Here is a 14,199-nt window from a genome sequence, read left to right as displayed (position 1 = left end):
AATAATTACCAAAGAACCACAGTAAACTCAGTGTTAAGTGCCTCAGACACATTATGCAGCTGTATAGGTAATATTATTAGAGAGGCTATTAGGCTGTTGGATATCACCCAGTCAGTTAATGGCAAATCAAAAGAAATTGATGAAGCTATCATTTGGAAACACCCTTCACAGTTACTGCCTTTGGGACTTTGCTTTATGGCCAGACAAAATGTGAGAAAGGTCAATTCAGTTTACGTTTATGATGGTGGTGCTCTTTTTTTTTTTTTTTAGCCATGGTCAAAATCGCAGCTCAAACCTGCCCACGCAGGGCATTTAAACAGTTCATTTTGAAGGCTTGAAACATGGTGCTTTGGGCCCAACTTGTCTAATTTTGATGAAACTAGGAGGAATGACACATTTTGGCACCATGGCCTGATGTTTAAATAACTAAAGGTCTGGGCTCTTATTTATCAAGTTTTCCAGGATTCATGAAATGCACTCCTACTTTCAAACTTAAGTATAAAAGCAAGTTATCATATTTCTTAAAGCTGGGAATCACTCTTACTCTCCCAGTGATTTAAGGCAGCTCCAGAGGTCTCTCCAGCGGTTAGGAGTTGCCAGTAGGGAGTTGTGATGGCGATGAGGAGACAGAGACGTGCGCCAATCTTTCAGGAGACGAAGAATGTTTTTGAAATGTTTGACGACGAGCAGTTAATCAAACACAACAGCACACACAAAATAAAATTTGTAATTAAGACATGGTGGAAAACGTGTTCAACTTTCATTTCCAATGTGTATATATCATAATGTATTCTCCTGAAAATACTTTATTATCATATGTGGGTTGAATGTAAACTCCTCTTAGGAATTTCACCATTCAATGTGAATTTATCTGAGAATATTCTGAAATAAGGAAATCTATTCAGTGATTGGTCCATGCAATTCACATTTTCTGAAATGTATGGACATTGTTATGTGGTGGCAAATTTTATTTTAACCATTTAGTTTAATGATTGTTTTATAACACCACAAGATTTAGCTTCTTCATGTGTAGATTCAAAAGGCTCCAAGTGAAATAGTTGGCAACCGTGAACTTTCAGCCTAGTAGAGTTATTTAGTTTTACTAGCCTGAACCTTCTCACATTGTTTTTTTTACGACATTGTTTACGACAGTGAGGACTACGTAGGTTTCTGTCTCCTGAGATAAACTGTTGTTTAGGCTAATGAAAAGAACAGGAGCAGAGGGGAAGGTGATCAACTTTGGCCATGCTAGAAGATACATTTAGAGCGGTGGCTTAACAGAGGTTTTCACTATATGATGTGTGGATGTTTAGACTTTAGGTTAGAAGACTTTTTCAGATGTGCTGCGGTACTTGTGAAACTGTATTTTCTCCATTTGCAAATGTAAATAAATACTCAAAGACCAAACTTTGGTTTAATTCTCAAACAGTCATTATTCGTTTTCATTTTAATCATTGATATTACTAAACGCTGCTGCTTCATAGGAAAACGTCCACCACAGTTACATTTAAAACTCCACAATTTAAGTTTAAAGTTAAAGAAAATATTACGTGCAATGTTTAATGAAAGAGACGGGGGATATCATGTAAGAGGACATTGTATGTTCAAACAACCTCTTGTGCGAACTGCTGTTAAAAGCATGTGTGTTATGGAATGGACTGAACAATGACATCAAACAGAGCCATAATATCATTCAGTTCAAAAATAGATAAAATAAATCATTACTTGACCAATAAAGAAAAGAATAGACAGAAACATAGGAATGGAATTGTAATGTAAAGGTATTGTTGTATATTGGTGTGTTGTTGTAAGTTATTGTAAGACCTGAAAGATTGTATGCTGTATTTGCATAGCTATTTGTTTTTGTAATAATATGATTTTGTGAAGTAGGGGCAGGACCAAGTAAGCTATTTACTTCCGCCTGCTCCTCCTCGAACTAATGCTTTTTTATTTTTTATTTTGTTGGTTTTTGGTAAATTCGGATTGTTTGTGTTTCATTTTGTGGTTTTAATTTAATTTAATTTTTTCTTTGCAACATTGTTGATTGTTCGAAATAAATAATAAAAATGAAATGAAAATGAAATGTCGTCATCCAAAATCCCCTTTGTGGCACAGCCGTCAGTGTGCCGTCAATCATCTCCAACGCTGACACTTAAGATATAGTCCTGCTCTTACTTAAATTACGACTGAGGTGCTTGATAACTAACTTTTGAGCCAAAATTTTTTTTACTCTTAAGTCAATTCTTAGCAGTGTTCTTGTGAGTAATTCTCAGAGGCTTGATACATACGGGCCCAGATTCCTGCATTATTCATTTTGACACTGAAAAATATGGATAACACACGTTATCGCCCTCTGACTCAAAGGCTGCCAGCACCCTTGTTTTACATGACACTCCTCCCTGGTGCAGGATTAAATAAACTATAACTGTAATATGTCTTTCCCAAAAAAAGAATAACATCACTGAATACGATAGACCTATAAATTTGCCTGATGAAGGTCTAGTACCAAAACTTTGCCAGCTTTATCTTTGTAAGTTAGACAGTGTGCGGGAGTTTCTCTGCAACTTTTGACCCACTCGTCTCTCTCCGACGCACCTGTCTCATGCTATAGATGTGCAAAGTATTTTTCTGTTCTTAGACCTATAAATAACCTCATGGCAGCTCATATCAAAACAATTCAACACAGTGTACATGGTGGAGTGAACAAGGAGATGGATGTAGAACATGGAAACTGGCTTAAAACAAGATGAAGGAGTTAAGGGCTGGGGTGTAAAACGACAAGATGGCGCCACGAGAATTTAAAGACACAAGGTTTGCCAAGTCTTTGGATTTTCATCCAAACAGTGTAAATACTCTCTTTCCACTCCCTCATCTGACATCCAGACTCCACTATAAATAATGGTGCGTTCTTTTAGTCTTGTAATTGCGACTAGTAGCTCGAGCGTGACGTCACATCAGTGTCGAAAAACGAATAACCGCGGGTTGTTGCGTTCTTTTTGTCACACAATACTACGAGTCGGAGAAAAGATGGATTTTTGTAACATTTTTAGTAACATTTAGGATTCTATTCACCCAGTTATTGACATATTACACACATATATTTCACAGTTTGATAAATGAAAATTACGTTTTGATTAACGTTAACGTTAGGCTACTGCTCTGCTTTCTGCTCAAGACTCGGCTTAAAGCCGTTGTTGTCATATAGCAACCGAGCGTCTCTAGCCAATTTCAGCTGCACAAGCTACAAAATAACTAATCAGGCGGTATTTAACTCCTAACTGTAGCGACATGCCTATAGGTAGCAGTATACAGCGCTATGTGTACAACTTCTTCATTTGGTTACAACAAAGACAAAAGTGCTTAAAATTGTAGAAAACCACAATGTTTACTACGTGTGATGCACGACGTAGCCATCTTTGAAAGTGAGCTCGGGGTCCTCTGAGTTCAGACGACTTGACGAGTCGTAAATACGACCTCGGGGGGCGTTCTTTTTGCAACTTCCGGGTCGTAACTCCGGAAAACGACTCGTAAAACGACTTCGGTGGACAAAAAGAACGCACCATAATGTGACTGTGTTGGATACGTGTAAGCATCCACACACACTTTACACACACAGGGGCCCTCATTTATGAAACGTGCGTACGACCTAAAACGGGCGTAGGACGGCCGTTCCTACGCGAAGCTCGGCATTTATCAATTTGGTAGCGTGAGCGTAGGCTGCGATAAAATCTCACGTCTGGTCTGAGTCAGTGTGGACTTGCGGTGCAGCATATAATCAGTTTAACAGGAGGAGGAGAAGTCATCAGTTGGTCACTGATCAGCAATGGCAGATCTGGCGACCCTACTATACACAGAAGAAAAGAGGACACGCGCTCTCCCTCACAGCTGTTGCCTGGCTGACTCATGAAAAAAACACGAGTAAAATAAAAGACACTGCATAAACTCTGCTACTCTGTACTGTGTTTTTTTTTATATATAAGTACACCTACATGTATTCCTAAGAGATTGCAATATACGCCTGTATATTACTATTAGGACTATAGCATACATATGTCAAAGATGTATACATTAAATAAACTTCAGCTGGAGTCTGATTTACTACGGCAGCGCTGTTGACTGCATCAGTGATCTCTTTCCATTCCCCGTTCTCTCTACAGCCTTTAGTACCAGTTCTCAGGCTGCTAAATAGAACACAATCTGAGGTGTCAGGGTTTCAATCTCCACCTCTGAAAAGTTCCGCTTCTTAGCCGGATTACGTCTTGCCAGGTCGTAAATTGTAGGGGGGGTGGGGGCCTCAAAACCGAGAATATATTGGGGCGTGACATTTAAATTACGATCGTTTCCAGCCGCTGCATTTATCAATGTACGACCATTCTTACGCTCTGATTGGTGTGATACGAACGTTTCATGAATCATACGTGAAGCCTGTCGTAAGATGATTTCTGCGCTCATATCTGCGCTGGTTTCTACGTTAGGTTGATAAATGAGGGCCACTGTCTGGTGATCTGCATTTGGTCATGCTTGGAAGAAGTAGAAAAGCTAAACGAAGCACGGAAGTTCACTTTCAGATCAGAGTGTTCCAAAAGTTTTGGATTCAAGATTCAAAATCCTTTATTAATCCCACAAAGGGGTAATGCACACTGTTGCAGCAGCAAGGGGGAAATGTGTTGTGTGTGTGTGCGCGCGTGCGTGTAAGAAAGAGAGAGACAGAGATGAAAACAGGATGTAGGCGGGAGGACACAGCGCATGCCTGTGTCTGGCAGTCTGGGAGTCTGAGATTACTGTAGTGCGACGGAATGAAATCATTTGTGTTTATGTGAAGATGAGAAATGGAGGGGCTGAGATAAAGGTGTCTGTGTTCTGTCATAAGGACAGAAGAAGCTCTTACCTGACCCAGTCAGCAACTTCCTGCCAGATCCTGACACTACACTGATTTATTAAACCCACAAAGGGGTAATACACACTGTCGCAGGAGCGAGGGATAGGGGGGGGATGTACAATACACAGATAAACAAACAATAAATGAATATAAGTAAAGAGAATAAACAATAACATTTATTTAGAGTACTTCAGTATTGTACTTGTTCTACAGTTTTATACGATCGCTATGACAATTTTTTCAATTCAGGTCTGCCCTTATACAATACAGTAATATGTAATAGACAATATATTGTATTGATCATAGATTGTGTTTTGCACTGCAATTTCTCTTGAAGCCTTTCTACATTTTTGTTTTGTTGGGTTCACTAAATGTATGCATTTTGTTTCTTTTGCTGCAGAAATTCAAGACCGAAAGTGAATGACCCATCTCAGAGTAGCTTTATAAAATGCACGGTCTATGAAAAAAAGGAGACAGAGACAGAATTGTCCTAGTACTCCTAGTCTTCCTCTCCCTCGTGCAGGCATCACTCCTTTCTTTGTGTTCATCTATATTGTTCAAATAGGACCTCTTTTGCAGTATGTACTACCATATGGTCATGCGATTGAAAGACACACCTGAGTGTGTTTCCTAGATGGGAATCAGCTGTGATTGATCTATTTGTATAGCTTCAATGAGCTGTTTCTCAGTAGCAATGGCACAAAATCCAGGGGTTATATTTGTGTTTCAATTTACAATATGAACTGCTATGAAAAGTTTTTCAATACTTTTAACAACTTTCCTAAACTCTTAACACACCAACACACCTTCAACACACAATTGGCAAAATAGTTAATTTCATGCTCAAAATCACACATTGTAAACTAAACTCCAAAACTAATTGTCTAAATACAATAATATAACTAACACATTGTACTATGTCTACCAAAACAATGCAAATAATTCTTCCAAAACACTAACACATGTTCTCTCCCAACAGGAACATTTAGTCAATCATAGAACAATATCTGGAATTACAGAAACTGCATTATTTATGTGTCAGGTCTGCCCTTACATAACAGGCAATAGTGATTGTATTGATCATAGATTGTGTGTTTTGCACTGCAGTTTCTCTTGAAGCCTCTCTACATTTTTGTTTTGTTGGGTTTAGTAAATGCATGCATATTTTTTTTAAAGATTATTTTTGGGGCTTTTCCGCCTTTATTTGACAGGACAGCTAGGTGAGAAAGGGGAGAGAGACAGAGAGAGAGGGAAGACATGCAGGAAATCGTCACAAGTCGGATTTGACTCCTGGACCTCTGCATCGAGGCATAAACCTCTCAGTATATGTGCGCCTGCTCTACCCGCTGAACCAACCCGGCCACCATTTTGTTTCTTTTGCTGCAGAGATTCAATACAAAAAAAATGAATGACCCATCTCAGAGTAGCTTTATGGAATGTACAGTTTAAGAAAAAAAGGAGACAGAGACAGAATTGTCCTGGTTCTCGTCTTCCTCTCCCTCGTGAAGGCATTTTTCTTATTTTTCTGTGTTCATCACGTACAGTATATTGTTCAAATAGGTCCTCTTTTACTGTACTACCATATGATCATGCGATTGAAAGAACCTCAACACCTGAGTGTGTTTCCTAGAAGGGAATCAGCTGTGATTGATCTATTTGCTTAACTTCAATCAGCTGTTTCTCAATAAATGCATGTATAAAATCCAGGGGGTATATTTGAGTTTCAATTTACAATATGAACAGCTGTTCACTTTGACTTTAGCCTATAAGTTAGGTTTAGAACATGATGTCATCTGTTCTGACATACACTGTGAAAGCATTTGTAAATGTGGTAATACAAATCCACTGTTTTGGTCTTGGTGGCGCTTGTGTGTAAAAGAAGTTCAAGCATTTTAAATTAACTGTATGTAATTTTTTTTTTTTGTTAAAGCAACAAGAAAGGTGTCAATCCTATAGCCTACACAGACGGACGTTGTGCTAACTGTGTTAAGAATTTAGGAAAAATGTTAGTTTAAAAAAAACTTGTATTGCATCGTTTGTATTTGAAAACCACCTGCTAGACTAGTAAACTGGCTTTGCTTTTGCTAGCATGTATTATACAGCATACAAAAAAATCTCTAGTATGCATCGGACCAGTCTACAGATACCTAGCCTACTGTGTCGGGCAATACCTGGAACGGTCACAACAACCTCTCCATTTATTCATGGAATTCAGGACCATTTAGATGTTGTTGTTGCTGTTGTTATTCTATACAGTCCATTAGGTGCACAAAAATTAGGTGCAATTTTAGGCGCTATTTTCCAGAAGTTCCGGCAGCCTGTCATGAGAGGTGCTGTGAAATAGTATTTTTTCCGGGACTTTGACCCCCACAACTGTCTCCTCATTACTCATGACCTCAGTATTGCTTATACAAGAGAATTGTGTGTGAACTGCTCTGCTTTTTCCACAAAAGCGATTCCACAGCATGCACATGGAAACACAAACACACACACACACACACACACACACACAGCTCACAATGACGGTGATTTTGGTTATTTTCTAGAATAATTGTGCGTGTGTGTTTGTGGTGTGTGTGTGTGTGTGTGTGTGTGTGTGTGTGTGCGTGTGTGCATGCGTATGTGTGTGGTGTGTGTGTTTCAGCTGGGGGAAAAAGTGCGAGCAGGAAGTGCGAGCATGAGATGAATCATCATATTGAGGAAAAAGTAGGAAAAATATTGTGTGAAGGGAACATGTGAATACAGACATGCACACTAACACGTTAGACTGTACTCTGTTGAAAATTATATTTCCATCACATGAAACTAGAGCTGCATCAAGTATTCATTATTGTCATTTTATTTTTTCGGCTTCTGGAATATGAGGATTTGATACATTTCTCTGTACGTTATCACTGTAAACTGAATATCTCGGGAGTTTGTTGGTCAGTCAGACAAAACAAGACATTTGTAGACTTCCCGTTGGGCTGAGTGAAATTGAAACAGGCTTCTTTAACTATTTTCAAACTCCATCTTTGATTTATCAGCAACCATTAAGTTTTTTTTTGCATTCTGTTATTCTCTCTCTTTACAGTTGTTTTCATTGTTAGTGGCAGAGTCAAATGTAAATGACATTTTGTCCTGCAGTGTCCTATATTGGACCTACGGCACACCAAAGGCCATGTATTTAATGAGTGAGGAGATTGTTTAAACAGTCATCTAGTAAGTACATTGATATCAAGACCCTGTTTACACGTGCGTGGTTATTTTTACAAACTGAGATGAAGATTTCCCTTCATTTGTGCCCTTCGTTTACACGCAAACGGAGAACTCGCCTCTGAAACCGAGTCTTTCTAAAAACTCCGGCCAGAGTGGAGATTTTTGAAATCTTCCTTTGCACGTTTGCAGGTAAACTGAGACAAAGAGGAAGTGATTGGTTGCTGTTGTTGCTATTTTCGGGATTCTGATTGGCTAACGTGGGCTTGAGCTTCTCGTTACACCGCCACCTACAGGTTTGGCATGCTTTTGGCGGCATTGACGGCATATATACACCGGTACATGAAAATGAACACTTTTCTGAAAACTGACAGCTGTGCACGATGTTATTTTTGAAAACAGAGAGGTTGAAATGTCCGTTTATTTATTTATTTAAGTTTATTTGAATAGGGACAAGTATGTTACATAAACTCATGTTACATACTACAACATTTTAGCCGAAGCTAATTCTCAATGTCAGTCCCTAGTGGGCCTTTACATGAAATTCAACAACAGATAGTTAAAATAAACATAATAATACAGTATAACACAATAACAACGAAGCCGACAGTCAGTGGTCACATTTTTTACCTCTGATTAAAGAGTCTTTAAGTTTGTGTTTGAAAAGGACCCAGTTTGACTCTCCTTTCAGTTCAGTGGGTAAACAATTCCAAGCTTTTGTGCCTTGTACAGAGAAAGCTGATTGTCCAAATGACAATACTACATTACTTACAGTACAGTACTACATTTCGGGATCTGACAGTTCACGTTCTGAGCTCCTCTAGTCCTTGAACCCACAGCCCTGAGAGCAACTATGCACTCACTCAAGACCTGCAGGGCTTGCTGATTTAAGCATTTATGCATCAGCTTCAACAAAGAAAAGTTAATGAAATTTGCAAAAGATAAAATGTTTAAATTATTATTTAATAATTATTATTATAAAAATAGCCAGCCACGTGTAAACGTAGCACAAAACAAAATGCATCGCACTCTGTGAGGTCCTGCTCAGCGGCTGATCATCTGACTAATCTCATCGTGTGTTCGCTGTAACTAATCAAGAAGACAGTAGAGACACAAACAGCCCAATCAGTAACTAATGAGGTGCTACTGTGTGAGGAAAGTTGGATAATCACCTGTTGGACTCATTATTTACCCAATAGTCTGCATGTTAACGTTACTTTAAAGTTTGTGTTGCCCAATTACCGAAGAAAGATGTAATGGCTACACTTGTTGGAGTTTGTTTCTTTAAGATGAGTTTTTGGGCATTTATAGGCCTTTATTTTGATAGGACAGCTGAAGACACGAAAGGGGACAAAGAGGGGGAATGACATGCAGCAAACGGCCGCAGGTTGGTACTGCTCTTGAATGTTTTTCCGATGTTTGTGTAATATTCCCTCTTCTTTGATTACTTCAAATATGTACGTCTATTATTTTGATTTTCCGATTGCTTTCTGTATTGGCTTATCCTCCGTTTAAGTTGTTTAGTTGTACCTGTAAATCTTCCAATGTATTTGCATCTTGGTAACTACATTTGTGATCTGCATTCCCCATGGAAAGTTCTGTGAAAAAGCAAAGGGCAGTTCAAGCTCTGAGATTCCCTTTTGTCAAACATTTCCTAGCATTTTTTTATAAATTCTTTTTAATTTTAGTTTTAACTTTATTTAACTGGGAAGAGACTCACTGAGATTAAAAATCTCTTTTTCCAGAGTGTCCTGGCCAAGACAGGCAGCAGTACAACCACACATACAGTACATACAAACACAAAATACACAGAAACACTGAAAACATAAAACAACTGAAACAGCAAATCCTTCAAAGTCACCCACAATCCTAAACACATCAGGTAAAATATCTGCAGCCAGACGTGGCTGCCTCCAAGTCAGTCAACATCCTCTTTAAAACGACCAATGAGACCAGCTCAGTAAGTTTCATGGATTTCTGTAACTTCCATGTAGAGGGAGCAGCAAACTTAAAGGCCTTTTTCCCCAGCTCAGTTCTAACCTTCGGAACAGACAGAAGGAAAAGATCCTGGGAACGAAGATTGTAAGTCCCGGTACTATTTACACTGATATAGGTCAGAAGGTAGGATAGAAGGAGACCATAAATAGCCTTGTATATGAAGATATGCCAGTGTTGAAGTCTCCTTGTTGATAAAGAAGGCCATCCAACACGTTCATACAGTTCACAATGGAGAGTGAGGGCTTTCATACCAAATACCTGCATGGACCTAATTGTCCTTTCTATAGATTGGATGTATTGCACCATCTTGCACCTTAGCATTGGGTCATGATTCTGTTAATCATCTCAAATGTATTTTGGACAGAATTTTCCAACCCCAAAACCCTTTTGATCGGTACATTGGGTGACTGTGATATCTTAAGTAGTTTGAAGGTTTGTTCTTTGTTCTCAACAGCTACAAAAGAGTTTGATAGCAGGAGGTGTTGAGATGAAAACACGAGAAACGCTTACTTGAAGCAAAAGTTTGAAGGAGAAGTAATGATATAGATACTGGTGATATGCAGTATTTCAGACAACATAAAAAGAGAGCAGTGGAAAGTGTTTGAACTCTTTGATGTGCAGTGTGCTATTGCTACCTCAACACACACACACACACACATACGCGCATGTGCACGCGTGCGCACACACACACACACACACACATTTATCAGTGTAGTGTCAGGATCTGGCAGAAAGTTGCTGACTGGGTCAGATAAGAGCTTCTTCTGTACAGAACACAGACACTTTTATCTCAGCACCTCCATTTCTCATCTTCACATAAACACAAATTATTTCATTCCGTCACACTAAAGTACTCACAAAATCTCAGACTACCAGACACAGGCATGCACTGTCCTCCTGCCTATATCTTGTTTTTATCTCTGTCTCTATCTCTCTTACACACACACACACACACATGCACACATGCATGCACACACAGGTTATGTGTGTGTTTGAGGAAGTAGATAATTAATGCTATTTTGCATCATTGTAATTATGAGATACAAAGCAAAACAGATAGATACACACAATAGATATCAAACACAAAAACACAATTCAATGATGCTCCATTCCACTGTTTTACTCACACAGAAGTCTGTTCATTTACTGTGCAAACATTCTCTATGTTACTGTAAGACTCAATAAAGAATTTACTAAAATTTTCCCTGCTCTTCAAAAATTTTCAATGACCTGAATGAATTTCAACAGCACTAAATTAGCCATCTTGATGCTCTTAAATTGCTTGTATTACAGTTTTTCTTGATTGCTTTGACCTGCTTAAAGAAACTGGGATCCACTCGGTTTTCATCATCACTGTCTCAGCAGAGCAGAAGACACCTCTTGCAAATGTGTTAACCCTTTCTCAATGGATTGACACATTTCCCTCACCCTTTTGCAGAACAGTTAACACGGATGTCATTCAAGCAGTCCAAACTCCATTGTTTTAGCTATGGTAACCAAACAGAAACCATCTGTTTCTAACTATTAGAAACTACCTACATCAGTATGAAATCACTGAAGCACCTGTTTGACACTCCTTCACACAAATCTTCATTTAGCAATCAGTCTGCGGGCCTTAAAGGTGCAGCGTCTCTATTGTTCTTTGCGAACATGGATGGAAGAGGTCTAAGACAGAAGAGACTGAGTATATCAATAGTGGCTGTTTCTTATACTCTACAGTAATAGATGTTTATACTATGCTGTAATAGATTTTATTTTTATTTTCTTAATTTCTTATACTCATTTATTTATTTTTTTAATGTATTTTGTGTAACATTTACAGTATTTAAGTTTTCAGCCACAGTTTCAAAATAAGAATCAATGGAATCAATAAAATTTGCATCAAAGCATTTCTGATTCTGGATCCAATTCTTTGCAAGAAGGCAAATTTGACAACAAATGGCAATGTCATGAAAGCTACGTCCAGTAATGAAGCTCAGCGTAAGTTCTTACATGAAGACTCCAAATTTCTTCTATCATCACTCCAAATTTATCAGCTGTTCCATGGCATTCACTTGTCAGCAGACAATCGGATTCAGCTGTTTCATTGTTAGTTAAACCAATCAGATTCAGCCACGTACCACAAGCCAATCACAGCATGGCATCCTGTTTTAAATCTTCTCTCTCCTCTGCGGTTGTCAGCTGTCGTTTCAGGAATAGAGCGCGTCCCGCCTGCTCCCCTTCATCCACCGGTTGTCTCACCCACGTACTCCGTGGTTCGTCAGCTGTATGGCTATCTTGATTGGTTCCTGGGAGCCTTCATCATCACCACCAGTCTCTGGACTCCATCGGGGGATATGTTTGGGTTCACTACCCCTTTTATAACATATGGATTCAATGGAGTCTAATCTCCAGAGACTTTGCACATTCCATTTTCATATTCTGTCTTGTACAATAAACATGTTCATAATAGCAAGGAAGTCTCTCCTGATTGAAATAGACTACAATGACAAGCAATGATGCACTGATTCGCACTGAGTGCTGTATTCTGTATTTTGTTGTCCACTGTGTAATGGTTGATTGGAAGAGCTCATACACTTGTTTGCAAGTTGTGTTGTTTGGAGGCAAAATTTGCTTTTGTTGCATATTTCAAATGTTTTGGCACAGTTAGAGCTTTTTGCAAACAAAATGGGTCATTTTGACCATGAGTGCCACTGTTTCAGCATGTGTGTTAACTGTTTTGAAAAATGTGTGAGTTGACTGCTGCATCAAAGCAATCAAGAAAAACTGTATTGCTGGATTGATGAGACTTTTACTTCTCTTGGACCTTACCTCTGTTTTAAAACAATAGATCATGCTTTCACTTCCACCGCTACACTTTTGTCTACTGCTTAACTACTAAATAATCAGTGTGATTACAATTTTTAATAACACCCCCAGGTTTAATTTGTTTTATTTAAAAATCTCAGCCAATCAGATCCGACTTGTGACAATTTCATGCATGTCTTTCCCCTTTCTCACCTAGTTGTCCTGTCAAATAAAGGCGGAAAAACCCAAAAAGTAATCTTAAAAAAAAATATGCATTCATTTACAGAACATGTGTTAGTGTTTTGGAAGAATTATTGGATTTTGAGACATGATTGCATTGTTTTGGTAAACAGTGTATTGTGTTGAATTATTGTATTTTGAAAATCAGTGTTGGAGTTTAGTTTACAATGTGTGATTTTTGAGCATGAAATTAACTGGTTTGCCAATCGTGTGTTGTAGGTGTGTTGGTGCGTTAAGAGTTTAGGAAAGTTGTTAAAAGTATTGAAAGAATTTTCATAGCAATCGTGAAAAACTGTAAAGTATGACCTTTTATAACTTTTTTTCGACATACTATTCTATGAATTTTTTATGACTTTTTTTACATACTACACTACGACTTTTTAAGACTTTTTTTTCAACATACTATAGGCTACTATGACTTTTTATAACATTTTTCAAAATACTATAGTATGACTTTTTTCTGACATACTATGACTCCATTTCGACATAGTATATTATGATGTTTTATGACACACCATAGTATAACTTTTTTCAACATACAATACTGTCTATTTTATGCCTTTTTTTCGACATACTATACTACAAATTTTCTAGGACTTTTTTCTACATACTTTACTATGATTTTTTTATGACATACTATATTATGACTTTTTGATGACTTTTTCGACATACTATACTATGAATTTTTCGGCATACTATAATATGACTTTTTTTAGACATATGATGACTTTTTATGACTTTTTTGGACATACTATACTATGACTTTTAAATGACATTTTTTATATACCGTAGATTACTTTTTTTCCGACATGCTATAGTATAACTTCATTTCGACATATATACTATGACCTTTTATGACTATTTTTCGACATTCCATAGTATGTCTTTTTTTCAACATACTATCTATGATATTTATGTCATACTATGCTATGACTTTTTTCCGACATACTATGACTTTTTATGACTTTTTACTACATTCTACAGTATGACTTCATTTCGACATACTATACTATATGACCTTTTATGACTATTTTTCGACTTACCATACTATGATTATTTATGACATACTCTACTATGACTTTTTATGACTATTTTTTGAC

Source organism: Perca fluviatilis, chromosome 10, assembly GCF_010015445.1.
Source record: "Perca fluviatilis chromosome 10, GENO_Pfluv_1.0, whole genome shotgun sequence".
Lineage (NCBI taxonomy): Eukaryota > Metazoa > Chordata > Actinopteri > Perciformes > Percidae > Perca > Perca fluviatilis.
The sequence above is the reverse complement of the archived record's forward strand: the minus strand, read 5'-3'. Positions refer to the sequence as shown.